General features: G+C 58.7%; 1 protein-coding gene across 1 annotated transcript in view; it reads left to right on the top strand.

The window, feature by feature from the left end:
* Window positions 1-20,848, top strand: part of AHDC1 (AT-hook DNA binding motif containing 1) — a 65,086-nt gene that overhangs the window by 25,311 nt on the left and 18,927 nt on the right. Inside the window, 1 exon segment of the mRNA XM_027624990.1 lies at window positions 17,960-18,138. The gene's annotated coding sequence lies outside the window, so the exon portion shown is untranslated.

Genomic DNA, 20,848 nt, shown 5'->3' with positions numbered 1-20,848 from the left:
TGGGCCCAGAAACCTGGGTCAGTCCCTTGGGAACAAAGGATGATTCCCCAGGGCCCTGGACACAGCTTTGTGGCCATGGGGATAGTGCCTCTGTGCTCATTTCTAGGACTCCATCCTGGGAACCCTGCTAGCTGCCCCAGGGCAAAAGCTGGACAGATTCGGAGGGCTGCAGTGGGGTATTAGACTAGGAATTGGAAGGTCTGTGTTGGAGGCTAACCTCTGCCCCTAACTGGCCAAAGGCTACTTTGGGCAAATGACACTTTGAGCCTCAGTTTCCTCCACTATAAGAAGGGGGCAGTGTTTGTCCCGCTTGTCTCAGGGCACTATAGTTCAGTAGTTAACTCAGACTCTGGAGCCCAAGTTTATCTGACTCTGGCCTCTGCCGTTGGACCTTCAGTAGGTCACTTAACCTTCCTGGGCCTCAGTTTCTTCATCAGCAAAAAGAGGATATTACCTACTTCATGGGAACCTTATAATCAAGTGAGTTAATGCATGCGGGGCAAGTGCTCAGTGTTGGCTGTAACAGCCAAGTTCATCTGGGTTGTAAGTGAAAATTCATTATTCAAATGTAAGGCATTCTTTATCTGGAAAGAGTTCTCTCGGACCCCGTTTTATAAATGCAAAAACTGAGGCCCCCAAAAGGGAAGGCGTTTTGCCCAAAGAGAGGCACACAGCAAGCAAAACCCTTATTTGGTACCCACCATATAAAGCCAGGTGGCACATCCCCAATTTACAGGTAAGGAAATCGAGGCCGGTGATTGGCCACTGGCGCACAGTGGCGCTATCCAGTGAGGCCTGAGTCCGCCGCTGGGGAGGGAGTGCCCAGGCCGTCTGTGCTCACCCGAGGAGGGGCGTACAGGTAGCGGGCGCCCCGGAGCCGCCGCCCGAGCCAGGCGCGCTATTAATAATCCCGCCGCTCGGCCCCGGCCGAGAGCGCAGGTCCGGACTGCCGCCGGGCGCCTCCCGGGCCTGGGCCGGGGCCGGGGCCGGAGCCCGAGCCGGATCGCGGCGGCCCTCCCCTTCCCCCCCCGCCACGTGACCCCCCCCCCCCACTCCGCGGGCAGCCGAGGGCCCGGGCTGGCGGAGGGCGGGCCGGGGGCCAGGAAAAAGCCGAAAACACCGAGGCTGGGCCGCTCCCCTCCCGCTCAAAATAGCCCCCGGCCGGGGCTGCCACGCATTCCGCGGGGCTCGGGGCGCGGGAAGGGGCGGCCGGCCCGGCCCCCGCCCGGCCCGACGTGGCTGCCTCGCCGGGTTGGAGGGGTGGGGGGGGCGAGGGCGGGCCGCGCGGCCGGCCGGCATGTGGCTCTCCTTCGGGGAGCCTTGGCAGCCCGGCCTGCGCGCTGCGCCGGGATGATGGAGAGCTTCTGGAATTTCCTGCAGCTGGAGAGCGCGGCCGGCCGGGGGAGCGGGCTGAGCGCGCGGCTTGGAAAGGGGCGCCTCGCAGCCCGACCCTAGGGGGCGCCTTCGCGGCGAGGGCTGTGCGGGGGCGATCTCCTTACCCGCCCCCAGGCCGCAGGAGTGGAGGACTGCACACATCCCCTCCCCCGCAGCTCGTTTCGGGTCTGGCGGGGGTCCAGTCCCGCCCCTCCCGGCCTGGGCGGCGGAGAGGGGCCAGGTGCAGGCAACGCCCCTCCCCCAGCCGCCTGGTTTCCCTCTCGGCCCGTCACCTCCTCCAGGAGTCAGAAGCTCCGCAGCCTCATCTGGGAGGGGGGGGGTGGCAGGGATCAGGGGGCAGCGCAGGCCTGCCAGGTAGCCTGAGAGGCGGCGGCGGCGGCGGGAAAACTCGGAGGCGGACCGTTCGGGCCCGAGAACGGCTGGGCTTGCGGACCAGAGCCTCCCAGCTCGAGCAAGAGGCGCCCCAGGGCTTCTAGGAGGGAGGCGAGGCCGTCCTCTCCCAACAATACCCCCCCCACACTGCCCTCACCCCCCGCAACCGCGGAGCCGGTGGGGGGCGGACGTGCCGGAAAAATCCTGGACGGTTTTCTGGACGTTGGCGGCAGCTTTCTTTGGGGGCGGCTCTGCACCTTGCAGGTCCTGAAGTCCAGAAAAGGGCTCCCGGGAGGGAGGGGGTTCCTTTTAGAGGAACCCTGAGATCCTGGGGAGTAGGTAAGTGACCTCTCAGGGCTCACTGTTGGCACTGTGGGTAGGGGGGAGGGAAAGAGGTCTACCTTGCCCTTTGTGGGGGAGGGGAAGGGATGCTTTCCCACACTTTGCTAGTTCCAATACCATTTGGCCTCTGCAAACTGTTGAACCGTTTGGTAACTCAGGCGCCTCCCTCGCCTGGGGTGGACTACTTCTCCCTCTGCCAAGGGTCCCTGTTCAACTTCCATTTCCTGCCCCAGCCCAGCACACCCTCACCATGTTCAACAAAAGCAGTGGAGATAGGTACAGTTCGAATCCCTCCTGTGCCACTCACTGGTAGTGTGACCTTGAGCTAGTCTCTTCACTCCTTAGTCCCTTTGCTCATCTGAAAAACTAGATAATAGTAGGTAGGCCATGGCCTTGTTGTGGAGCTTGAAGTTGGCACAATGTTTAAAGCAATCACCATAGTGTCTGCACATAGTGAGGACAGGAAATAAAGGGCACCTGTGTAACACACAGTCCCATTCAGAGCCCTTAAAGTATTTGAATCCCCTTCCCCTCCAACAACCCTGCGAAATTTGGCTTCCCAAGGTAAGTAGTGGCTCTCAGTAAGGCTGAGGAGGATGGAAAGATGTTGGTTTTATTAAGTGTTCATTTATTCATCGAGCACATAGTTAACATTGTTCTCAGCTAGCTCCAGACGGGCGAGACCTCTAAATGTGTGCTGCGAACTGAAAATAGGACTGGTCACTAAACTCTGTTAAAGCTGGGAGGGCCCTTAGAAGTCCTTCCTGCTAGGTTAGCTCTTAGTACAGATGGAGAAACTGAGGCCAACAGAGGGGGCCTGGTCTCCTCACAATACTTCTGCTGTTCCTAAGGGGTGGGGGTGGGGCCTGGCAGAGAGCTCTGGGCTGGGGGAAGCTAGGCAGCCCCTGGCCTGGCTCCCTAGGGTATGGTGGAGGCAGGCTGAGAGGCTGGTGGAGTTCTGCTTTCCTCTCCCTCCCGTCTCCATGCTGACCTTTCACTCCACCTCTGCTAGAGTGGGTGCGGGTGGAGCCCAGATATCCAGATTCAAATTTGGATCCCTGTTGGCTCTCCCCTCAGCCCAGGATGTTGGGCCTGGGCCTGGGCCTGTGTCAACTCCCACCCTTCCCTCCCCTCCATGCCCCCCCTCCAGTTCTCCCTGTTTCCTGTTGGATTGGCCTTCCTTATGTACTGGAAGGAACTCAAGGCTCCATTTGTTGTCCGCGTGAACTTGAGCAAACTACCCCGCCTCTGTGAGCCTCAATTTGCTTTTCTGCAAAATGGAGTTGACCATAAAAGTACCTAGCAGAACACCTCTTTCCCCGAGCATCCCAGAGGCTTCCTGGCAGAGATTTATTTAAATAATAAAAGGCAGAGATTCCCTAGAATGTACGTTCAAGGCCAGGTATGGAGAAAAGATCAGTCTTCCTTTACACTTTGGTTTGGGGGATTCAGCTTGGAGGAGGGCCTGGGGGGAAGCTGGGATAGGAGGTGGGGTGGGGATGAGTGTCCACCAGATCATTTTGGCATAGTCCAGATTCGAGCAAATTTATGTGGCCCAGATTCCAGGGCTGCCAGGTCCCTGTCTCTGAATGCACTGCTGGGCAGTTCTCATAAACTCACCTCTAGGACCGTAGACTCTCTCTCCCATCACATCCAGCCCCACCTCCTTCTGCCTCAGGGAAGCCCTCCGGGGCTGCCTGTACCCCCTCGGTTTCTCTCCAACCCCTAGAGAGCTCTCAGTGAGGGACTGCGGAAGAGAAAGGGGCTGGAAGCCACAGTTGGGCTATGTGACTTTGAGCAGCCACTTCCCCTCTCTGGGCCTCGGTTTCCTCCCGTGTAGCAGAGGCTGGATTAGTGCCTCCCTAAGGCACCTTCCAGCTCTGACAGGCTCCGAGACTGTGTTGATTGATGTATCCTAGGAGATAGGAGCACACAGAACCAAGTCAGATGGGAGATTCCTGTGGAGGTATCCCCACCTCCAGAAGACTGGAGAGCCTCCCTTCCCCAGACACACCATTCAGGGATACTGGCTGAGATTGTGGTGGGCGGAGGGGGCATATCACCCAAGTGAGTGGTGCTGCCGATTCCCAGGGTCCCTCTTGTCAGTAGAGAGGCCTCAGCCTGGGGTTGTGAGACTGCTTGCTTCTAGGGGAAGGGAATGTGCGTGTCAGTGACCAGTCAGCCTCCAGGGAATGGGGGGGGTGTGGTGCTAGCTTGTGGGATGGTGTGTCCAGAAGAGTGATGGCAGGGGCAGTATATGGGGGGGGGGGATGCAAGAGAAGAAAGAAACGTAGACAAACCAGAGAAGCCAGGCTTTGGGTTAGGGCAGGTGGTTCGGGGGAGGCTCCAGCCTGACTTGGGGAGATTCGGCACAATCTGACACGGTAGTTTTGCCTGTGCCTAGGTTTGTTGGCTTGTTTATAGGTGTTGAGCTGAACTGCACTGTTCTGGATTGCAGTTGTCATGTTCTGTGGCAGGGGTGTCTGTGTAGGGGTGTTGTCAAGGTTTCCTGAACGGTGAGTGTCTGGCTGTTTGAGGGGTGTGTGTGTGTGTGTGTACAGGACAGTATTCATTGTATGGCAGTAGGCAGCCCGTGTCCATTTGGGGTGCTTCTCAGATTGTACTAGAGGCATCAGTTCTGGCTGTTAGGAAGCTTAGGCTGCATTAGGGAGATTGCCTGGCTGTAAAGGAAGGTGTTTTCAAGCTGTGAGCGAATCCTGGCCGGGTTTTGGGTGCCTCTTCCCCTCCATCTCTTCAGGAAGGGAGGTCTCCTGTCTTAATCACTGCCTCCGCAGGTAGGCAAGCAGGCGGTTGCTAGCCTGCTCACACTTGCAGTAATTTTACCACGGTGCCTAAGTCAGGAACAGGCGTGAATTGACCTTTTAACCCCTTCCCCGCCACAGGATTAGACTCTGTTTCCTGTTCAATCTCCTCCAGAACCAGTTCCATCCCGCCTGGGGGCCCCCCCAAGGAGCGGATAAGCAACGCCCCCATCTCTTCTCTCCCCCCCCACTGTTGAGCCTTGTGGGGGCCTGAGGGCCAGGCTGGTGCAGGGTCTGGCAGGAGCTGAGGGCCCAGGCGGGAGTGATAAATATTGAAGAGGAGGGATTTCGGTGTGGGCTGGAGCAGCTGCAGTGGTTCGAGTGTCACACTATCTCTCCCCAGGTTTACTGACCCATTTCCATTCACGCGGCTGCCGGTTTCCTAGCAACAGCAACAGTCCCCCCAGAACAGGCGGAGTGTGTGTCTGCCATTAGCGACTGCCGCAACTGTGTCAAGGTTACCCCGCTCCCTGCAAACCCACCCCGGCGGGTTTGTTTTCTGCCAGCGCCTGGCACTCACAGTGCCAGCCAGGGAGGGGGGAGGGGAGGGGGCTGGGGGCCAGCCCAGGAGCTTGGGTGGGGGTGGGGGTGGGGGTGGGGGGCCTGAGGAGGAGCTGCAGTTCCCGGTCCAGTGGGAGCCAACTTGGACTGAGGCCGAAGCAGCTGCCCCCCCCCTTGGTTGGTGGAATTCCTGAGCCTGAGGGGAGCAGGGGGCGGGGCTGTCCCTCAGCCCTGACCCCCGAGATTCCAGAGCCTGGGGGGAGGGGTGTGGGCCGAGGGGCCTCCGGGAAGCCTGCCTGATCTGACCCCACCTGGCTTGTTCTGCTCCTGCCCTGGCTTCCTCCCACTTCTGCGCAGCAACATGCTCTTCTCCGCTCACAGCTCTTTGTCCCAACCTCTGTGCCTCGTCTCCCCCATCAGACTCCCCAGGGCAGGGTTGTATTTCTCCCATCAGACTAGGGGCTCCTGAGGTTGGGGTTCATGATTTGTTCTTTCCTTCTCTCTCCTCAGCACCAGCTCCTGACTGTTTTTCCAAATGTCATGGGAGATGAGATTAAACAGTTGGGGTGGCAAAGGATAATTTTTCTTAACAGGGACTAGCAGGGCCGATTCCCTCATTCCACCTCCTTAGTGAAGTCAGTTCTGTCTGCACAACCCCCGCCCCCCCCACACACACACACACTGCCCCGCAGCACTCAAATGGGAGCGGCCATTGGAAGTAAAGTTACCTCTCTTTTTCACCCTGAAAGCCTGGCTGCAAAGGGTTAAAGCAGTTGCGCCCCCCCAACCTTGCCTTGGTATGTGAGCTCCCCCAGGCTGGGGGGATGGGAGGATGGGGGGTCTGTCGCCTTACAGCCACTCATGTGGTCAACTCAGACCTGACCAGTCACATTCCTGCCCAGGAGGACTGGGGCTTGAGGTGGAGGGGCAGGGGCCTGGAGGGGGCTGGGTTGGTAGGAATGGAAAAGGGGGGGGGTACCAAGAAGCTGGAGCAAGGGGCTCCTGGGAACATGGAAGTATTGTGCAATATAAACCCCAGGAAGCCTGAATCTACCTCCCATTCCTGTAGGCCTCAGTCTCCCTGTCTTTCTTCCCAGTTTGCACCTGCCAAAACATTCCCGTGATCCACATAGCTGTGATACAGGTACAGACCTGGTCCCAGTTCTAAACAAAGAGAAGAGTGTGGCAGAAGCGGTTTCTGACATGCAGGGCGGCCCAGAGACTTGTGGGTAGCCTCCAGTGTGACTTTCCGGTGCTTGGAGGAGGTCGGCTGGGTTTTTGGCTGGGTCAGAGGCTCTGAGATCTAGGGTACAGAGCAGGCTGTGCTAGACAGTAGAAAGAGACCTGGGCGGAGCCCCAGGAAGCCTGGTTCGCTGCCCAGCCCTGTGCCTGACTCCCCGTGGCCTCAGTCTCCCCATCGGAGGGGCTTAGGCCTGCGGTATTTAAAAGTCCTCCTGTCCTCTAAGTCAGTGGCTCTGGGTTAGGGATGAGGAGTGAGGGGCAATGATCTGGAGGGATATGGGAAGCTGCCAGCTCAAGGGGGAGTTTGCAACGCGATCCCAGAGCGAAAATAGCCCAGGTCATTTTCAGCTGCTTAGGCTGAGGGAGGTATCTGATCCTGGCAGGGCAGGGCAGCTTGGGCAGGGGGCAGGGAGGAGCATTCTGTAAAGCTCTCTGGGAAACCGGACCCCAGGATGGGAGGGTGGGGAAAGGTTGGCATGCTCAGCTGGGCTTCCTGAGACCCTCTGGGTCCTGGCAGGCTCCCCACCCCCCCATGAAAAGATAAGGAATGCAGAGGGTTAACAGGAGGTGAGGGCTGTACTCTGGCCCCCTTTGGGTCCTGGCCTGGATGAGGTGAAAGGTCAGCCCCAAGGAGTCCAAGCACAGCTGGGGAAAGAGTAACCTGATCCTTCTCCCTAGCCAGGCTCAGGGGATCACAGAGCCGCCTCCCCCAGGAAAGGTGCTTTGACATCCCCAGGAAGGAGTTTGTTTCGACTTGTTCTCAGCAGGGGTTGGGGGCTAAGGGAGGATCTTGGCCCAAGGGGTCAGGGAGAGCTGCAGGCCTGGTGCCCCAGCCAGTCTGGCAGTGCTTTGTCATCCTGGGGTCAGGGGAGGTGGAGGTGAGCCTGCTGGAAAGGTTAGAGGTAGCCTGGTCTGTCCCCGCGCTCACTTGGTGCCCCATTTATAATGACTGACGGCCAACCTTGGAGATGCGGAGCTTAGAGGTAGGAGACTCTTCCCCCTCAACACACATATGCTGTTTGAGGAGTGAGAGAAACTGCCTGATCCTAGACTGTGACATTGACATGTGTTTGGGGTGGAGAATTACACCTTGACTCTGAGATGGTTTTGCCGACCGCGGCTGTGTGAGTGGGGGGTGGGTTGTCAGGGTGTAAGGTAGTGTGATGATTGGCACAAACAGTACAGAGAAGGACATGGGCTCTGAAGTCAAGTTTGACTTGGGTTCAAATCCTTGCTTCTGCCCTAGGCGAACTAATTAACATAAACCTCAGTTTCCCCACCGACAAAACGAGACTAATACCACTCTCCACAAAGGGTAATTATAAGGATTGGCGCAGAATAAGTCCTCAGTAAAAAGGAACCTTAATGGGTTTCATTATGTGCTAAGGTCACATGAAGTGTGGTGACCCTACTGAAGCTCGAGTTCTGACCCTAGAGCAGCAAAGACTTGGTGAGCTACAGATGGTCTGAGGGAGAGGGTAATTGTGAGAATGTGACTGGATCGGTGTCCGCAGAGCTAAGTGTGAGGCTGTGAGTATCCAGGTCACTTGGGGTGGGATGGGGTGAGATGCATGGTGTTGAGCCTGTGGTAAAGGTTGGTTGGGGCAAGGTTCTTCAAGGTGACCTCTTGGCCTGGCAACAGCCCCCTACTCCCCACCTAGTAGGCTTTGTGCAGCAATGTGTGGGTGTAGCTGTCCCCAGAGTGTGGCTGTAGGTATGTTTGAGAAGGCGCAGGCATCCCAAGAAAGAACAAGTCGCCTTTTGTACGCATCCAGCCTGGGGCTGGGCTGGGCCCTCTCTGGGGGATCCCCTGTTTCCGCGCCCAGCTCCCCGCCCACAGACAGCGCCCCAGCCCGGCCCGCCACCTGATAGGGGGCGGCCAGGTGGCCTGAGCGCCCCCTCCTGGGGACCGCGCTTCAGGCCTGGGGCAGGGGTCTGGGACCTGCGGCAAGGGGAGTGCCCGAAGTCCTGACCCCGCCCCTCGTGACATCACTCCAGGTGCTACCAATCTCCGGGAGTCCTGCCCACGGGCGCCCGCCCCCCACCTCCAGGCACCAATCTCCTGCTCTCCCGAGCGCAGCGGGTGGAGGAGGAGGCAGGGCCGCTTGTGGGGCTGGGAGACCACGGAAGGCCGCCTCCTTCCTGCTCTCCGGGGGGGCTGGCCAGGCGACCCTGAGCCCTTAGAGCTCAGCTCCCCTAGAAGGACCTCACAAGACCTCTTCTCTTCTGGAGCACTCTACCTTCTTGCTCACCTGTCCAAATCTTAACCAGGTACCACTTTCTGCAGGAAAGCCGTCTAGAACCGGCCTCTCCAGTCCCTCCCGCATCTTTTTCCTGACCACCTACACCCTTTTAGTGATCCTCTGTAATAACGGGGGTTACTAGTACTACTGCTACTAACTAGCTGCAGTCCACTGGACAGTTTACTGTGTACCAAACTGCTCCGTGTTTTTCATGGAATATCTTACCTGATGGATCTCAGATTGTTTTCTTTTTAGAAGAGCCTTTCCCACCCACCGGATTGGGAGTTCCTCTGGGCAGGGGTTCCAGACACAGCCTGGCTCAGAATAGGCACTACCAAATGTTTAGGATGGAGGAGAGACGAGGCAGGCCACAGAGGGAGAGTACCCAAAAGTCACAACAGCAAGTAGGTAGAACAACCAGAACTGGAAATGGGGTTTCCTGGCCCCATTCACGTTTTTGGTTCTGGTGTGTGCCTGAGTCAGGAGTTGCACAGAAAGATGCCATCGACCTTCCTTTTTCCTCTAGGAGGGCCTTTGCCTAGCCCCCAAAGGTCAGAAGAGCCCCCAGGTCTGTCCTCCCCTCAATCTGTACACCTTGTACCACAACCCCTGACTTCTGGGAGACAGGTGGAGATGCTGGGGGAGCTGGGAGGGCTTTTGCAGGCCAGACGCCCTGGGCTGTCTTGTGGGCCCAGTAATTGGGGGGTACTGGTTCTGGGCACATAAGGATTTAGCTTGCAGGTGGGAGGTTCCAAGTTGGGCAAAGAGGAGTGTTGGGAGCCAAAGTATGTGGGGGTTCAATGCAGGAGAGGCAGAGATTATGCTGGGCCGGCACTCCCAGCACCAGGCTGGCCCGGCGGAATGCTGGGAGGCCCCGGGGATGGGGCCAGGCAGCCAAGGTGTCTCCGGTGGCACAGAAGCAGTTAAGAGCTGCCTCAGCCCGTTCCTTCAGACAATTAGTGACATCTCGCTTGACAACACCACACTGAGCCGATGCAGACCTCAGCCCCCCTCCCAGCCCCCCCACGGCCGCTTCAGCTGTTTATTCTTGGGCTTTAACAATTGGGATTCTGACTTGGAGGAGCGGGCGCCCCGCGCTGCCCTCTGACCCTCCGTCGCCTTGGCAACTGGAGCCCGGTAGGCCTGGGCTCTGCGTTAGGATTACAGATCCTGAATTCACAATCTTGCTGCTCCCCTGCAAGCAAAAGCCACCGCAGCAGCATGCGGGATCTTCAGCTAGACTGGAGGGGATGGAGCCGGAAGGTCCCCAGGGGCTAGCCAGAGGCATGGGTGGGAACCTGGGATACCCACAGGCGACCTGTGGAGTGGTGCCCCTCCCCTGGCAGCCTCCATGGGGTGGAGCAGGGCCCGGAGCCCTCCTCGGCCACAACATCTCCCATCCTATCTCTGGAAACTTTCTTCCTGGTAGAGCCCCGAGGGCAGGGGCGAAGCTTCTTCATCGTCCCCCCCTTCCCCTCAGTCAGCCCCCTACCATGCCCAGAACTCCAAGTGCCAGCCGACTATGCCCCTGCCGTGCCCGCAGCCATGGCAACAGGCCCCCCTCCCTCACCAACTCTGCTCCTTCCTCTCCCCCCCCCCCCACCGCCCCCCCAGCAGCCAACTGCCCCAGCTGAAACCGGAGCCGATGCATCTGTGAGCCTCATGCCCAGACCCACATTCCATTTCTGTCCTCTGTCCCCCCCAGCTCTGGCGACGACATCTCCCCCCTCCTCATGCCCCCTCCCTCCTCACTCTGTGCTGTCCCCCCCCACCCCCTCCCACACGTTCTATCACTTAGTGTCTCCCCCTTCTTCCCGCCCCATTCTCTGAGTGTGTCTCACCCTCTCCGACTGTCTCTGTTGGTCTCTGGGTGTGTCAGTCCCTGTCTGTCTCCAGCTCCCTGTGGTGTCCTTAGTTCTCTGTGCCTTGCCCTGTCTGTGGCAGGCTCCTTCTCCATCTCTTCCCCTCTGTGTGGATCTTGCTCTCTCTCTCTCTCTCTCTCTCTCTCTCTCTTTGTCTCTGCCTCATCCTGCTTGTCTCTCTGTGTCTTTGTCTTTTTCTTCCTCTGTCCCTCTCTTCTGAGTCTCTTTTGCTGTGTTCCTTCCTCCAGCATCCTATCCTCTCTCCCTCCTTCTCTCTCTCTCTCTCTCTCTCTCTCTCTCTCTCTCTCTCTCTCTCTCTCATCCCCTCCCTCCCCATCTCCTTCTCTTTAAGCCTCATTCTGCCCTGTGTCTCTTGCCCCCACACTCTTCCTCTGTCTCTCTCTTCCTGAATTGGATTCCTTGCCTTCCTTTTGCTCTCCCTCTTTCTCTTCTGACTCTCCTCTAAATACATAAGATTTCTTTCAAGTTGTCTTCCTCTATTTTCCATTTGGTGATTTCCTCATGGCCCTGGGTTTGGAACAAGGATAGGGGCCCTCCAGAGTCACCCCAAAGGATTCCTCTTTCAGATAGGGGCCAGATGTGCTGGCACCCCATTGGGCACCTGTAGTTGAATCTGAGATGGGGAGGGGAGGTTCTAAGGTCAGAGAACCTCCAGGAGATGTGGTGCCAGAAGCCAAGAGTGCCAGCCCTCCCTTTCCAGGGTTTTAGAGCACAGACTCCATCCAGTCTACCTTCTGCCAGCGCTGGGCAGGGCAGAGGGGAGTTCCAGGGGCTGAGAGCTGGCCCAAGAAGCCCCCTTGCTATAAGAACGCCAAGAAGAGCACGTCTGGGTCTCACAGATTCCTGGGATTGGTCTCCTCCCCTGCTACATTGATGGCAGTCTCTGTGCCTCAGTTTCCCCCACTGGCACAAGGGGACTACCCTTGCTCTATCTCTTGGCTTCTTTAAAGTACTTTGAGTTCCTGAAACAGAGTTAAAGTTATGCAGAACAGGGGAGCGGTAGAGGGGCTGCTCTCCCCTTGCTCACCAACACCAGGGGGACTCCAGCACAGAAGAGTCTGCCTCAGGGCAGGGGTAGAATATGGGTCTGGGCCCCTTAAGTATGGAGTAGAGGACAGTGCCCCGTCTACCCCCCCACCCCCCAGGAGTACCAGACCCTGCGTCAGGCCCTCCCTCCCAGTCTGGGTAGTGGCCTCTAGCCCTCCTCCCTGCCGCCCCTCTTCAAGGAATGAACTTGGAGTCATGGGAAACAGGCCCTGGGGTGGGGGTGCCAGGCCTCCAGGGCCCAGCCCTTGCCTCTGGGTATGATGGGACCTGGTCAGGCAGACAGTTCTAGGACCCTGGGGTCTGGGCACTACTCACCAAGGGGCCAGGCGGGGGAGTAGGGGTGCCTGGGGGAGGCGGGTTGCACGCAAGGCATGCTGGGCCCCCTCGGTGGGTGGGTGGGGGGAACAAAGCTGGCATCGAGGCCTCAGCTAAAATTAGCCGCTTCCCTGCGCGGGAGCGAGCATGCCTGCCAGCCGCCCAGATCGCCGCTGCCTCGGCAGGCCATCTGTCGCCACGTTTCGCTCAGTCCCCCAGGGCTCCCCAGCTCCAGCCATCCCCAGGGGCTAGAGGGACTCTGCTCTGAGACTGTCCCTGGCCAGGGCTCTGGGCTCTGCTGCTGACATGCTGTGTGACCTCAGGCTAGGCCTGTCCCTCTCTGGACTCCTGTACGATGGGCAGGCTCTGGACACTGATCCCAGATACCCCAAACCTTCTAAGTACCAGATACAGGCGCTGGTCATGGGGGGCCTGGGTTGTGGGCTGCTTCCCTCCCTCAGAGCTGGCCCTCTGGTCCAGTGTTTGAAGATGAGCCAAGTGGGGTTTAGGGTAAAGGTCGGGATGCATGGCAAACTCCCATACAGTTCCCTTGGTCTTCATGGGAGTGTAGGGCAGCTCTGTAACCAACAACACCCCCAACATCCTCCCTTTACCCCCCTCACCCCCAACTCATTACTGATCTCCACGCAGTCTTACGGAAACAGCTCCGGGTGGGAAACCCGCAGCTAGAGGCTTAGTTCAGTGGATACTAACTTGCTCTGTGGCTTGGACAAGTCCCTCGCCCTCTCTGTTTTCCCTTCCTTGGTGAGAGGCTCCCATTTTTTGAGCACCTGCCCATTTCGTGTCACATTGTCTTTCCAGCTGAGGAAACTGAGGTACAGAAAGCTGAGGTTCCATGTGAGGAAGCAGTGGAGCCGGGTTGGTCTGCTGCGTCCTTCCCATGGCCCCCAGGGCTCTGCTTGCTGGTCTCCAGCCTCAGCTTCTTTCTGGCACTTCCCTCGCCACTGCCCCTTCCCCCTCCCCATAAGCTATAGAGACCGAGCTCATGCTCCAAGGTCACTCAGCTTGGCCTGGGAGGAGCTCAGACTTGAACCCAGGCCCCTTGGCTCCTGGCCTCCCTCCCTCTCTGGCCAGCAGGCTGGGCCTGTTCCCTGGGTGAGTCATGCCCCTGGACTTTGGCCTCCTTGTCAGGCTCTGTGGCCTGAATTTGGAGAGGGGGCCTTCATAAGGACCGGGGGCTCTCCCCACGGCAGTGCAGGTCTGAAGCTGTGGTCACACACCCTCTCAGTCCTGGGGCCTGAGGGCATGGTGACCGCACCCCTCGGTCTGCCTCCCTGCCACCCATCTCTGAGAAGTCTTATAGGAACAGCTCCTCAGGCCCCAACAACAGCCCTCTCTCCGCCGCTCCTTCTGCCCCCTCCCTAGATAAGGACTACATTCAGTTAGAAACGGGGTAGGGGTGGCAGCGTCGGGAGGTGGCCTTTCCAGGTTGTGTGCGTGTCTGTGCCCCGGGCAGCTTGCTTCCCAGCACTCGTCTGCCCCAGCACCAGGCAGCCAGAGTTACCCAGGAGGGAGGCCCCAGCGCCTCCCCTCCTGGTGTCCAGGGACCAAGGTCAGGCCCAGAGCCCTGTGCGCCTCCACCTCCTCCTGGGGCCAGTGGTGTTTGTCGCTGGGGCAACATGCGGCTGTGCCCGGCTCTGGCAGCGCGGGGGTGACATTCATGCCCTGTGAGCTGTGACGCCGCTGCAGGCAGAGGACAGCACCACCCAGGCTGGCGACAGTGATGGGGGAGCCGGGGGGCGGGGGGTTGTCACCTGTCTGAAGCAGTCAGGGGGGTCATTGTTGTGTGCCCCTCTGGTAGTCTGAAGGGAGGGTTCCCAGGGAAGGGGTGAGGTGGCATCCCTGACTCATTTGGGTGGGGGGGGTCTTTCCCTTCCTCACACCTGGAAGGTGAGGCTTGTCTGTGTGTGTGTGTGAGAGAGAGAGAGAGAGGTTCTCCGCATTTTACATCCGTTCATGGGTGTGGGAGTGCCTGGCTGCGTGTTCGTTACACCACGGTGGGGGTGACCACGTGTGTGCCTGTCTCCTGTTGTCTGGGGGTATCAGATGTGCCCATCTCACGCTTTTGGGGAAGTGACAGGTTATGTACTTAGCTCATCCTGTTAGGAGGGTAGTCACCACCCCATACGCCTGTCTCTGACTGTTGGGGATGTGTGAGATGTCACCACGTGCCCATCTCATGCTGTTGTGGGGAGTGACATGTGTGATTATCTCATGCTGTTGGGAGGTTGTCAGTAACTTGGGAGCTTGTCTCTCACCCTAAAGAGACAACATGTTGCCCAGTGGTATGGGGCCCAGAGTTGGCAGGGCCTTCCCGTGTAGACCACAGGGCCCCAAAGGGCTGGACATGGGAAGCATTCAGAGCCCTGAGCGCAGGGACAAGTGTGGTGGGTTTGGGGGGGTGTGGGTCTGAGTCCCCCCCATGACCTTCCTTCTGACCCAGGTGCCAACCCTTGGGACTGTTTCCCAGAAGGAAGGACCCAGTGTTTTTCAGGCAATGTGGCAAGGGGCCTCTGGGGCAGGAGAAGGTTTGACTGGGGAGGTGGGGCACCAGGCAGGTTGGCATGGGGGTCTGCGTCCCTGCAAGCGTGGGGGGACCCCAGTCCCTGCCTCTTCTGCCCCTGAAACTGTTAAACTAATTAAGGCTGTGGAGCCGCAGGATTAATCGGGGCAACTCGGCGCGGGCCGGGAGCTCAGGTAGTCGATTAGTGCGCCGCGGAGGATATTGGATTTCTGAACCGCAAGTCAGCACTATTCGGCCTGTTATCTCGCCGAGGCTTGAGGCTCGAGGGTCAGGAGGCGGGAGGCTCCGGGCGCGCTGGCTGCCCCCGCCCAGCCGGCTCACAGCGTCCACTCCCCCTGCCCATACGCCGCTGCCGTGGCCATCTCCGTGCCCTCACCCAGCCCCTCTCCCGGGTGCCCCCTGCGCCTCGCCCCTGTCGCCCTCCTGCCCCTCTGGCGGTGCTGCTCTCCCTTCTCGGGCCCTCCTGGTCTCACTTGCACTCTGAGCCTCTGACCATCCTCTCCACCTGCATCGCCACCTCCCTGTCCCCCGCCCCCGTGAGCCCCTCCCCATCACCAGGCTCTGCCTCTGTGCTTTTGTGTTCTTGTGTGCCTGTCTCACAGTTTCTGTCTGTCACTGCCTGTCTCTGTCTCTAGTGTCTCTCTGTCTCACTTTCTCTCCCTCTGTGTGTCTCTGTGTATTTTCCTCTCCCTCTGGGGTTCAACCTCTCTCTCTCTCTCTCTCTCCCTCCCTCCCTCCCTCGCCCTCTCTTTCTCTCTCTCTCTCTCTCTCTTGTGTGGTCTCGGCTGGTGTCTGCAACCAGAACAAATCTCCCCCAGCCAACACCCCCTGAACAAGGAGGCCAGAGCAGCTAATGGGAAACATGTGATTCTGCCTTGCGCCTGGAGCACCGTGAAGGGAGCCTCAGTCCCAGCTCAGCCCCCCCCCTTGTGCCCCCCTCCACACCACCCCCACGCCCAGCATCTCCCCCAGCCTATGCGGGTGCCCCCAGTTATTCCCATTTGAAGGGGGTGGTGGGGCGCTGGCGTTTATCAGTTGGGGAGTATCAGGTTGTGGAGGGGCTGGGAGCTGCTTTGCTCCTGAGGTCCGTCCAGCCCGCAGGGCCAGGCAGACCCCATGCAGACTCCCCCCCCCCACCACCACCACCACCATATGTAGGAGAACAGGGCCAAGATGAGCTGAGCTGTGGGGGCCTGGATGGGGGGCAGCCAGTCCACCCCCACTGGAGGGCTCTGGGGCCACCCAGATTCCCATCTTTTCCACCCTCTTGGGCCTCTGGGGAACTGCAGAGGTGGGGGCTCCCTGAGGGCTTGGGAGCTGCCGGGCTGCATTTCTGTGCCCACCCAACCACGGGGAAAGGGGGGATGGATCAGAGGAGGGAGGCTCTGGCAGGTTGGAATTCTCCTTCTCTGCCTGTGGATAAATTGTCCCTAATCCAGGCTTGGGGAGTTGTCTGGCTCCTACAGAGAGAGAGAGAGAGAGAGAGAGAGAGCACGCAGGAGATAGGGAGGGAGGAGGGAAGCAGGCACACAAACACAGTGACACAGACACACACTGTTTCACAAAGGGTCTCTTGCATGCAGTGCACACACACGCACACACACGGCCTGAGGAGTTACACAAAGGTACCGCCCGAACACTGAGGCTCGGCTGTGCTGCCGGCCACACTGGGGCACACGGACCCTCTCACACATGTTGACACTGACACGTAGTGCTTTTGGCACAGACACAGTGATGTGGCCCAAGGACCCACTGACACGCAGGCCCCCAGTGACGAGGGTATACAGCACACACATGCACAGACCCACACACGGGCACACTGACCCCCAGCAAATCAGACCCATGGGAACACCGTGACCAGTCACACTGTCCGCTGTGACCCTGCAAACCCAGAAAAAGGCAGAGGTAGGGAGGAGGTAACACTGATCCACAGTGACACCAGTGCCCGCAGTCACAGGCCTCGAGATGGGAGACCTGCAGGGACAGTGGAGGATCAGCCGCACGCCCCCACCCTACCCCCCACTCCCCGCCCCACGCATCCAGGGAGCTCGGAGACAGGCAGAAGCCTGTTCAGCTCCTGACACAGCGAGATGCAGAGAGCCAGGCAGAGCGTGTGCGCACACACAGGCCCACTCCTACCCCAACCGCAGCTGGGGTCAGGGTGCTTCCAGAAAGGCAGACACACACTTCTGTGTCCTCGCAGGCGTGCAAACACAGGCTCAGCTGGGCACACACAAAGCTGAACAGACCCAGATAAACACACCCACACGTATAACTGAAGATACTGAACCCAGGTACACATCAGTCCCTCTCTCTCTCTCTCTCTCTCTCTCTCTTTCTTTCTCTCTCTCTCTCTCTCTCTCTCTCTCTCACACACACACACACACACACACGGCTAACCACATACACCATAACTGAGCAAACATAGGGTCCCATGCATGTACATTCTTAGACACATGTACACACACAGATTTAGAAATGTGCAGAAGACTAAATAGACCCAGGAGCCCACATACAGGTGTATTTACCCAGACACTGGAACGCTCACAAGTGCGCATTTATACAGGCACAATCTCTACCACACATACAAATTCCCAGGCAACTAGAACCCACAAGCAGTCCATGAGGCCTCGTTCCCAGACCCCCTCTGGGCTCCAGTACAGACCTCAGGGAGGCAGACACATGGGCAGGAAGCAGGAGGGTGGTGAGGAGAGCCATGGTTATTAAAGAAAACGAGACAGAAGCAGTTGCTGATGGAGAAGAGTAAAGGCCAGCTGCATATACACCGCGCTTGGAAATCTGCATTCCCCATGTCTTTTAACAGTGGTTCTCACACCTGCATTCTAAATAAGCTGTTAGCATATATAGTCTCCCCAAAGCATTCCTTCCCCATTCGTAAGATCTCCCCATTTTATAGATGAGAAAACTGAGAGCCAGAGAGGTTAACTGACTTACCCAAGATCCTGCGGTGAGGGCTGAGCCAAGGACTGTCTGGCTCCCAAAGGTCAGGTTCTTTTCCACCATAGCATGTGTGTTCATGTTCATGCATGTGCGTACCTATGTGTACAAAGATACTGCTTCCCAACAGGAATCTGGGGTGTCAACGGATAGGCTCACAGTTCCCCAGCGAGATGAGGTTGTAGGTGATCTGGTATTCGAAAGTAGACCCCATCCAGGCTAGCCTCCTGGTCCCTTTATCCGGCTCATCCTGTGTCCATGCTTATGCCTGGGATGTTGTGTTTGCTTCCACAGATGGGAGCTTGCCTACCTGTCTACCCATCGGCCTGGACCCCAGAGCCTGCCCAGCTAAGTGCGTGCAGAGGGCCCCGGTTTCGGGGCAACTCTCAGGCGGCCGCAGAGACCACCCTAGAATCACTGGCGAAGACAGGCCTTTCCTGCTGAGCCAGACCTTGTCTACACAGCCTGCTCAGGTAACAGTGTACGGGGAAGCCAGGTCTGTGCCTGGGACACCCCCAGAAAGTGGGGATCAGGGGGACTTACTTCCCAGTCTTAGCAGGAATCCCCCCTCCCAGCTTAGGCCAAAAAGAGGCACTTTATAGAATCAAAATATATTAACCCAACTTACTCAAAACTCCCCACTATCCAGAAAGGGGAACTGAGGCCCATGGATTATACAGCAAGTCCCCCGCAGTACTGCCTCCTAGTCTGGGGACTCTTCCCGGCACCTTGTTGACCTTAGAGAACTGGGAAGTGAAAGGGGTTGTGACAGTGAGCAGAACTCAGGGCAGAGATAGAAACCAGAGTACTTGATGTGTGCCGCTGACACTCCCCCACCCAGGACCCCTGTCTGCTGGAGTCTGTGGAAGCAGAGAGCTGGGAGGCCAAGGTGAGGTGCCGAGAGGACCTGGGTAGTTCAGGTAGGCCAGGTCACCCTCATCAGATGAGGTGGGGTGGGGGCAGGAGCTGCCTCCCTACTCCTGGCCCCGATTAGCCCACCCAGGCTCTAGAGCCACGGAGGCCAGGTGGGGCTGCCCTGCCCTGCAGAGGCAACTCCCTGAACTGACACACGGAGCCTGCGGGCTCCAGGAAGCTCCCTAGAGCCCAGCCTGCCTGGGGACTCCACCCAGCTTCCAAAAGAGCATTCCTGGGGCCTGAGGTCTAGGGGTGGGGCCTCCTGAGATGGTAAGGGTGGGAGGTGTGGCTACGGGAGGATGCAGGGCTCTGTGTGCCCAACTGTAAATGCACAGGGCATCGTGTGTGCAAGCCCTCAGGCTTGTGTGCAAACCGGTGTGTGTAGGGCTCTGTCCTTAGGGACGCAGGGTTCTGTATGCAGGAGTTACATAAGTGCACTGGGCTGGGGGACCTTTGAGGGCTGTGTAGGTACCACAGGGGAGTGGTGAGTGTGCAGGATTCAGGGTGTGTCCTGGGTAGGTGTGGGAATACTGGAGCGTGATGGGGGCCACACTGGATGGTGCATGTGTGCAGGGCGCTAGGGCACAATGGAGAGATGTGTAACCAGGAATCTGAACACACCGGGCTGATGTGTGGGCACACTAGGTGTGGAATGTGCACACAGGATCTCTCCGCATGTCACCAGGGAAGCTGGCGTTCAGGGTTCTGGGTGCACGCTTGCGGGTGGTGTGTGCATGTGGCTCCGTTTGTGCTTCGGAGGTGGGCTGGGCAGGCCTTCAGCTGAGCAGGGCTCAGCAGTGCCCAGCCTTGTGGCCAAATTGCTGAAGTCACTTCCTTTCCAGCAGCAACTTTCCAGGAGGAGGAGTTCTTCAGACCTGGGCGGGGAGGGGGGGGGGGGAACGAGGAGCTCTCAGGGGAAGGAGGTGGGCGGGGGCGAGAGGCTGTGGGGAGGGCCTGGTGGGGCTGGAGGAGGGGAGGCCTCCGGGAGACAGAAGGAAAGACCGGGACAGGAGTCTGGAAGGGCCAAGGGCAGGAGGGGATGGGGGTGGAGCAGGGCGGGGAGCACAGTCCCTGGGTGACCTCGGACGGAGGAAGGGAGGGCCGCCAGGCAGGGTGACCCTCAGGCTCAGCCAGAGCTGGCCATGGTGCCCGCAACACCTGGCACCCAGGGCAGGGGGCTGGCAGGGGCCGGGTCTAGGGGAGACCTGCTTGCCAGGTGCCCCGCTCTGGGCAGGAAGGGGGTGGGCGAGGGCTGCACAAAGGAGCTCTGTGTGGCTGGGGGTAGGGTGGGGTGGGGTGTGCTATACGGTTGGGGGGGTGCTGATGACTCCTGGAGGCCAGGCGGGACTTGCTTCCCCTTGGGGGCATCGGTGGCTCTAAGGGGACACCTAGTGGCGAGGGAGGGTAGTGCATTTGGATGGCTGAGGTGGGAGGGGATGAAGAAGCTGGGAGGGGGTAGATTAGAAGTCAAAAATTAGAACTGGTGATGAGGATTGGGACTGTTGGAGGAGGCTGCAGGGGAGGGAGCTGACTCTCTGGACAGTGAAGAAGTTTGCACGGGAGGAGCTCAACAAACCTAAATTCAGACTCCAGCTCTTCGGTGTCCTGGCTGTTTGTCCTCAAGTGCATCACTTAACCTCTCTGGGCTTCTATTTAAATGCCAAATAAGTGACAGCTGCTGTTATTATTTTCATTTTCATCGTTGTCCTTTTTGGTAGGATTTTGGGCTGGAGTCCGGTTGGAAGAAGATCTTTGGGCACTAGCGGGTGGGTGGGACAGGGCTGAAGGAGATTGAGAGGGGTGCTGCAGGTCCTGGGGGATTAAGGCCCCGAAGGGAGGTGATAGGGAAGGGTTCACAGCAGTAGTAATAGCCCCCCTGATACACTGTTTTCCCTTTGAGGACATCCCTGGGCCTTCAATCTGGGCTGGGAGGGAAATGGTGTGGGGGGAGGAGTGTGCAGGCTGGAGAGAGGGTCATGAGGCCGGAAGTGAGAGCTGGGGCTGGCAGCCTGGCTCCCCTGGGGAGGCTGGGGGTGGGGGAGGGGGAGGCGGGCTGGGGAAGGGGTGGGGTGGTCACAGCCGCAGCGGGGGAGGGTGGGGCTGGGGACTCAAGGATGTGGGCTGGCGCTTCCCGGCACTGTGCACAGCAGGTTGGGGCCCCCAGCCCCCTCCCAGCCGGTTGGTGTCCCCATGGGCAGGCTCAGACACACTGACCCAGAAGCAGACTGTCAGACAGAAGGACCCCTTTGACTTTGTTCACAGACATGG

Source organism: Zalophus californianus, chromosome 4 (assembly GCF_009762305.2).
Source record: "Zalophus californianus isolate mZalCal1 chromosome 4, mZalCal1.pri.v2, whole genome shotgun sequence".
Classification (NCBI taxonomy): Eukaryota; Metazoa; Chordata; class Mammalia; order Carnivora; family Otariidae; genus Zalophus; species Zalophus californianus.
This window is presented reverse-complemented; position numbering and strand designations above follow the sequence as displayed.